The following is an 8,853-nucleotide window of genomic DNA, read 5'->3' on the forward strand; positions in this document are numbered from 1 at the left end:
TGAGTACCTGGGGAACATGAGTTAACTCACCAGGACAGCTCCAGGTCAACTCAAAGGAGCATGGGTTGCAATAAAGGAGAGAGAAAGACTGAAACCCTCAAGCCACCCCTGCCCCACATTTACCCACCAGGTTTCCTGCCTGGTGTATGGGAGGGTCTGAATGTGACCTACAAACTGAAGGCCTGAAGAGCAGGAGGGAAGGCACAAGAAAAGACCTGCCAGAGGGCATTTTCCATCAGTGCTATTATCTCCATGGACACAAGATGGCACTGTGGGCCTGGGCCTGGGAAAGCAAGCACAGCTGGGAGAAGGCCTTGAGGACCCAGTAACACATGACTGACCTGAAACCACACTATAAACTGTCAAACTGTTTAGTCTTCCAGGGAGGGAGCTCATTTGCATGAATGCCCTGCCCTGCACAGGGACTTAGGACTTATAATGGGAGCTGGGGAAGCTGGCCTGGGGTAAGTCTTCTTGAGAATCACAATACTGGGGACGTCGCCACCATGGCCTGGACCCCTCTCCTGCTCATCCTTCTGGCTTACTGCACAGGTCAGGGGGCACTTTCTGGGCTTAACGTGGAGACAAGAAACATGAAAACTGCCTGTCCCCTTCTCCACTCCTGACAATGTTGTTGCTCACTTGTTTTCAGGAACAGCGTCCCTGGCTGTGGTGACTCAGGAAGCTTCACTGTCCGTATCTCCTGGAGGGACAGTCACACTCACCTGTGGCTCCAGTGCTGGGCCTGTCACCACCAGTAACTATGCCTGCTGGGTGCAACAGAAGCCCTACCAGACTCCCCGGAGTCTGATATATAACACCAACAATAGGAACACAGGGGTCCCTGCCCGATTCTCTGGGTCCCTGCTTGGGAACAAAGCCTCCCTCACCATCACGGGAGCCCAGCCTGAGGATGAGGCTGAGTATTACTGTGCTCTGTGGCACAGCAACCATTTCCACAGTGACAGATGTCAGTGGGGAAGTGAGACACAAACCCCAAGCTCAGCCTCGGCCCCTAGCTCTGATATCTTCCTTCTCTTTATCTCAGTGGCTGGATCCAAACTGCTGTAGACTCAGTGAGCTTGTGCTCCATAACCCAAGGGAGAAGGTCAGGCTCAATCATTCTCAGCTCAGAAAAAATTTTATTTAAATGATCCTTTTATGATAACAATGTGCATTTCATAACCATTACATTGACTTTCCAACCATTGAAAAAAAATGACAAAATTCACAAACTGGGAGCAGATGTGGGTTAAACAGTTGAGGACCCACCTCCCACATAGAAGACCCCTGGGTTCATTTCCAGTGCCTCCTGAAAAAAAAAAAATGATAAAACTAACACTGGGAAGGTAATGTGGTTCAGTGTATGCACACCAGCTTCCCATATGTGAAGTCCTGGGTTTGATCCCCAGCCCCTAGTACCAGAAAAAAAAAAAAAAGAGTTGCAAGCTAAAAATTATATGACAAATGCCTGTATGTGAATGAGTGTGGGAGGGTGTGCTTCAAATGAGAATTCATATTAACATCATTTCCTTAAGTAAAGGATGCATGTTTGTTATTTTCCAGTCTAAATTTGGAGCAGCCACAATTTAATAATCAGTTGGAAAGTGATATAATAGCAATATAATAGGCAGTTGTATTTTAAAAACTATAATTCTACTGTAAATAGAAACTTAGCAGCTCACTACCTAAGTGAAATGTAGAAGAAACATGAAAAAAATGGTATTGCTCTGTCACTGATTATTTAGAAGATTTTAAATGAAAATGGAGAAAAAAAAACCAGAAAACACAGGGCTAAATACCAAAATAAATAAAGGAAATATTAATTTTTGGGTAAGCATAAGAACACTTACACCCAAGATTATGTAGCTTCCTCCTAGCATCTGAATCCAACCCCAATCTCCAGGCTCCTGTGGGACCTTCCAGAGATATGATGCACATGTGAGTCTATGCAGCTACATCTAAAGCTCTAGGAGAATTTGTGCTGTGCCCAGGGCACAGCGAGAAAATGGTAGGCAACTGACACATTATAAATGTCATTGGACACTTGATCCACAGAGTATTTCTCACGTATAACCCAAGGGCACATCTTCTGCAGTCTCCTTGGTGAGCACATCCACAGTCTGTCATGTTTCTTCCATGTTTGTTGAACTTTGTCTCTGTCAGTGGTGCTTTTGCAATTCCATAAACCCTGGATCATCAGAATCTGAACTGTCAGTTGAGATGTTCAACCTCCCTGCACCTCAGCATCTCATGAAGAACTTGTAAACAAAAATTGTTCCTATCAGGGAACAGTGATACCAGATTCTATGTCAGATAAAGAGTGTACAGTTAAGGCCACATTCTCACCCCTACCTGGGCACTGCTCTCCCACCTGCATCTCCCTCAGTGAAGGACCAGACAGAGAACCCAAACAAAAGGACCACTCCTTCTGACCACACACTCCAGGCTGGTTCCTTCTGCTCACATCCCAAATAACTGCTTCTGCTGGTCAATTCTGTGGCATTGCTAAAATTCTCCACCTTGTGGTTGCTGGTCTCAGGTCACTCTACCTCAGATACTCTATGGGTTCATGGGAGCTGGAATCACTGTTGGCCTGAATCTGCCTGTATTAGACAGCCAAAGATTTGCTGATGCAAAATACCAGAAATCTCTTGGCTTTTATAAAGGGTATTATTTGGAGTAGAAGCTTACAATTACCAGGCCATAAAGCAAAATTTACTTCATCACTAAAGTCTATTGGCACATATTGGAGCAAGATTCAAGATTCTTGTCAATATCTGGCAGAATTCAGGCATTCTGGGTTCCTATCTTCCACTGGCTCATTTCTCTCTGGCTCAGCATCTCTGTTTTTTTCCCAAAGGCCAGCTGTGGACCACCACGTGACTGACCATGCCTCTCTCCCTGGGGATTGCCTCTGTCCTGGCCCAGATGCTCTGCTCCTTTGTGTGTTTGCTTCCCAGACTCCAGCTCAAAACTCTAACCAAACTCCAACACCAAAATTCCAACTAACTCCTATTCTTTGTCATGTAGTTTTATCTGTGAGTCCCTGCCCACAAGTGGGCAGGGATTCAGTGTCCTACTGATGTGACCCAATCAAAGCCCTAATCATAATTTAATCACACCCAGGTACAAAGCAGTTTACAATACCTATTTTTGGAATTCATAAACCAGATCAAACTGCCTCAGCAAGGACTGGGCTCCTTCAGTACACAAAGCCAACCAAAAAGAAATTTGAGAGGACTCTGTTGCATTTCCCCATTTCATAGGACTCATGTTGTTAGCATTCTTCTGGAATGTACTCTCTCTACCCAACAATGTCAAGGTGTGATATAGGACCAGTTTATCTTTTGCCAAACTCTTCACTCCCCTTAGGTTCTCCTCCCCTTTCATAGTTCAGTTAACCCAATAGACTCATGATGGCAAAACTCCACCTATTTACCATTCTTACTAATAAGTAGGGGGGGCGGATCTCTAGAGAAACCAGGGTCCAATAAAAGTAAAATTTTTGTACCATTGCATTCAAACACACAACTTAATCAAAGTTGATTCAAAACACAGGAGTTGAAAGACATTTGGAAGGTGAGGCTGTTTGAGCCTCTCAGTGGGTGAGGTTTGAAGGTGTCAGAATATCATTTCAAATAGTAAACATATGGCTCTCATTCGGTAGTGATTGATATGCTTTAAGTTTATTGTTTAAATCAGATATTACTAAGTAGACCATTCAGATGGTAAACCTTAGTCAAAGAGCATTTTACAAGAGAGTATTAATTCCTGGAATGGTTAGCTTTAAAGTAAATATTCTGCATTGCAGATAATCTAGTTAATGTCCTGCAGGGTAATAAGGCCATTTATGTGTTATTTATTTTCTCCTCTGACATAAATATATTTCTTAGTATTATTCCATTTATATGGGAATTCCATAGAAGGCCATAAAATTCTGCACATTCTCTACCTGACACGTGGCACCCAGAGTTTCCTTGAGTTGAAATTATTCTCCTCTGTCAATCTTCTCACACATCCTTCAGACCTCATCCTTCTGATATTTGACCTCAGCCCACCTGCCCTGCAAGCCCCAAAGAACAAATGCGTTTATATGGCTATGAGTCTCCAAAAAAGTCGGGAGTTCAGAGGGGTTATGCTTACACATGTCTCAGCCGGCTGCCAGAGATAGCCAAAGTGGATACAACCCCACGTACTGGTTCCCAAAGGCTACAGAAACCCACAGGGTCTATCGTCATGGCAAATGGCTCTGGAGTTCAGTGCCATGTCAGGTGGCCCTCTTTGGAGTTTGTCTTCCTGAGTGTGATGGAGTTGGACTCAGATGCAACGCTTCTACACATGCCTTTTCTGTCACTTTTACTGGACGTGTGCTTGGTGCTGGGGTTGGTGCATACTTAGGAGACCTGAATCTCTGGACTGTCCGTGTGACAGCCAGGCCCTGAGCCTCAGCAGCCTTGCAACTCCTACCCTCTGGTTTATTGGACTTACCCTGGCCAGCTAAGAGGGAGGTGAAGAAGGTCAACCACTACACCAGGGAGCCAGGAGCCAAGAGTGCCTATAACTCAAGTAGGAGAATTGCATCAACAATCCATGTGGAATCTAAGCCCCCTCTCGATATAGAGTGGAGTGAACATAAACATCCCAGGGTCCACAGACTGGAGGAATAGAGTATGGATTAGAGTAGACTTACTGATATTCCACTATGGAACTATTGTGATTAGTAATGGAAGAAATCGTAGCATTGATGAGGAGAAAGTGGTCACAGTAGCTGCTGAGGGTAGGGAAAGCGAAGAAGAGATATGATGTGGGGGCATTTTCTGGACTTGGAGATGTCCTGGGTGGTACTGCAGGGAGAGATGCTGGACATTGTATGTCCTGCCATGGCCTACTGGGTTGACTGGGGGAGAGTGTAAACCAGTATTCATGTGGTGCAGCAGCGCTCCAAAATGTATTCACCAAATGCAATGAATGTCCCATGATGTTGAAAGATGTTGATGTGGAAGGAGTGGGGGGAGGGGGGAAGGGGATATGTGAGGACCTCATATTTCTTTTAATGTAACATTTTTAAAAAATAGAGAAAAAATAAAACTCAATCACCCAGTAAGGAAGCTCACTGACCTGAGAACCCCAGGGACATCTTTCCTGGATTTCCAAGCAGTTTGCTATATTTCTCTTCCTTTCTCAATTCCATTCACTTGAATATTGGGAGCCCTTGATGTCCCTTGTTCATCTCTGTGCTGCTTTGTCTATATCTACTTTGTATAATTCTTTCATCCTCACCAAGCACACTTATTCTTCCAGTCATGCATTTATCCACTCACCTTGTTTTACCTCCTTTCCAAGGACCCAGCAACCTTCATCTTCCCAGATCCACACATGCAGTGGCCTCTCTTCCTCACTTCATCCATTGGTGAAGGTAAGGAAGGGAGGCATCTGTACAACTCAACACTTTTTTAAAAGAAATCATCTCCATTGTGACCCAGTGAACATCCTAGGCATATATGGTAGGCTATTTCCCCCAATGGCTCCACTATTTTCCATACCTTCCAGCAACATAAGCAGGTTCCCAAGTGTCTACAAATTCCCTAGGAAATGTTCTTGCTGGTCTTTCTGATCATGTCCATCTTGGATGTGAGGAAGTAGCATCTTGCAGTTTGCATTTTCATTTCCCTCGTAATGACTGACGCTGAGCATCTCTTATGTTCTTGACTCTTTCTATTATGTTATGGGCATCAGTGGACAGGGACGCTCCATTGGAAAAGTGATTTAGGGAACTTAGAATAAGCTAGAGCTGAACTCACACCCTCAGCCCTGCACACCTCTATGCAGGAGGGGCATTGTTGATAAGAAAGAGAATCCCTATCTGGACAATGGAATGGCCAGCACGAGGCCTATCCATCATGCCAGGATCAAAAGATACAATGTCTCATCAATCCTTCCCATGCCAGACTCCCCCAGAACAACCCCAGGGCTCCAGACCTCTCATAGTCTCTGTTCCTAAGCAGGTTGCTTCTGCAGTCACCACTGGAAATTTCTTTAGAGGACTCTGAAAGATTTACTATTAAAATAAATGTACCGTCATCAAACTTGGAGCTTACTCTCATGCAAAGGTGATATTACAGAAATGAAAACACAAGCCACTGAGTTGGATGAAATGATAAAGGATACCTATCTAGATCTTATACACAAGACCTAAAGTTCAACAATAAACCACAGTAAGAAAATGAACAATATATGAATTAATACTTGACAGAAATTATAGATGAATGGTCAAATGGTTTAAAAAAATGTGCTCAATATCTTGAGACATCAGTTGAATGAAAATTAACAGTATAATGAAATCTTGAAGTATTTTTCTGAAAACCTACATTTTCTACCCTCAAAAGAGTATAATGAATTACCATATACATCCACTGAAATGGCTAAAATTATAGTAGGATATAAATCAAATGTGACTCTCAATATTGCACTTTGAACTATAAAATGTTAAAACCACCAAGAAAATCATCCACTAAGTTTAATTTGAAATTAATCATGTACTTTCTTATTAACTGACAAATTCCAACTTGATGTAGAAACACAATTCCACAGAAGCAAATGCCTAAAGATGTTTTATTTACAACAATCAAATAGATAAAGCAATGCCTTGGAACATCAAGTGAAGTTATAAATAGTTCCTAATATAGTCATTTGATTGGATGTTCTTTACACCATAGCAATCACAGGTTGTGGATTAAAACCATCGAGTTGTAGTTTTAATATCTTGATGCTCCTTGGAATACTTTCATCACTGTACAGCAAGGTATCAGACTTCTTATTGTTGCCATGCTTGGGACATCAGACTTTGGAGGTCTCCCCTCTTTTTTTCTTTTTCCTTTTTTAAAAATTAAAGTTAATAGATCACAAAGGAATGTAACATTAAAAAAACATTAAAAAAAACACATGAGGTTCCCATATAACCCACTCCCCACCCACCACCACATCATTTTTGTCAATTTTTTGAAGATATATACATCACAAAAAAAGTTACTCTAAAAAATATGAGGTTCCTGTATACTCCCCACCCCTGACACCACTCCTCCCACACCAACAACCTCCTTCATCACTGCGGCACAATCATCGCACTCGGTGAACACATTTTGGGGCACTGCTGCACTACACAGATAATAGATTACCTTGTGGTTCGCACTCTCCCCCAGTACATTCAGTGGGTTATGGCAGGATATACGAAGTCCAGCATCTGACCTTGCAATATCATTAAGGATGACTCAAAATCCAAAAAATGCCCCACATCACATCTCTTCTACCCTCTCCCTGCCCTCTACAACTACTGTGGCTACTTTCTCCACCTAGATGCTAAAATTTCTTCTATTCCTCGTCACAATAGTTTTATAGTAGAATATCAGTAAGCCCACTCTAGCCCATATTTTATTCCTCCACTCTGTGGAACCTGGGATGGTGATGTCCTCTCCACCTCTAGATCAAGAGGTGGCTTAGATTGCACATGGATTATGGAAGCAAGTCCTCTGCTAACAGTTGTAGGTATGCTTTATTCCCTGGTGTGGTGGTTGACTATCTTTACCTCCCTGTTAGCTGACATGGGTAAGACCCAGGAACTACAGAGTAGGAATTACCACTCTGCTGAGGCTCAGGGCCCAGCTGGCACATGGGCAGTCCAGAGATTCAAGTCTTCTCAGTATTGACCATCCCTAGCACAACCACAGTTTCAGTAAAATGACAGAAGAAACATGTGTAGAAAAGTCACATCTGAGTCCAGCTCCATCACACTCAGGAGCACAAATTCCAAAGTAGGGCCCTCTGACATGGCACAGAGCTCCAAATCCATCTGCCATGACTAAATACCCTGTTGAGCTCTGTAGCCTTCAGAACCAGTACCTAGGGATATCTACTTTGGCTTTTTCTGGGGTCCTGCTGAGGTGTGTGTAAGCACGACCCCTCTGATAACCTCCTGAATCTTTTTGGAAGACTCTTAGCCATAGCAACTGATTTGCTTTGTCATTTCCCCATTTTACTCAAAGTCAAAGAGCAGGTTCTAACACTTGATCCAACATGTAGGCTGAGACATTCTGCTGGTCTGAGTTGACCCTTTTATTCAAGGTCTCTTTCTAGATGCTTCTCCAGTTAGTGATTGGTAGTAATCCCTCGGCACCAGGGAGGCTCATCTCCAAGAGTCATTTCCCACATTAGGGGGAAGGTAATGCATTTAAACAGTGAGTTTGGCTTAGAGAGTGGCCACATTTAGGCAACATGAAGGCTCTCAGGAGGTAACTCTTAGGCACTCTACAGCTCTAGACTTAGTTCATATTTCAGGCACACAGGCTCCTAAGCACAGTCATCAGTATCAAGGAATCATTACTGGACCATCCTTCCTTGTTGATCTTTGTCATTGCATTTGGGGTATTATTGTTTTTCCATCGGGGAATGTGACAGAGCTCCCCTGGGTGGGACCTCAGCACTCCTTCAGTTGACGTTTGTAACTGTAACTACTATAAAAATACCCAACATATATCCTAACATATTTATGTTCCCTATATACATGCCCTGGAGAACTCCCCTGCAACCATGTGCACCCCATCAATAACACCCCACACCAGAGCTCCTCCCCTGCCATAGTTGAACCTCTCTGTGGTCCAAAACTTCTTCAACAATGAACCCTAATATAATGCCAAATTCAATTAATAGGAAATTGAAATACAGTGATGGGTTTAAAGTTTAGAAATAGAATACATAGTAATTTAGAAGTACTAAAGTAAAGTAAAAATATACTGGTGTATTAATAAAATGAAAAATATTATAAAGCTTGTTTCTAATGTTTTACCTTTCATCACT

General features: G+C 42.8%; 1 long non-coding RNA gene across 1 annotated transcript; it reads left to right on the forward strand.

The window, feature by feature from the left end:
- Positions 1-440: 440 nt before the first annotated feature.
- On the forward strand, positions 441-715 carry LOC101427424 (uncharacterized). Its single transcript, XR_011646605.1, has 2 exons — positions 441-552; positions 653-715. It is a non-coding gene; the product is annotated as an uncharacterized lncRNA (long non-coding RNA).
- The last annotated feature ends 8,138 nt before the right edge of the window (positions 716-8,853 follow it).

The sequence above is a fragment of the Dasypus novemcinctus genome, chromosome 19 (genome assembly GCF_030445035.2).
Source record: "Dasypus novemcinctus isolate mDasNov1 chromosome 19, mDasNov1.1.hap2, whole genome shotgun sequence".
Taxonomy (NCBI): domain Eukaryota; kingdom Metazoa; phylum Chordata; class Mammalia; order Cingulata; family Dasypodidae; genus Dasypus; species Dasypus novemcinctus.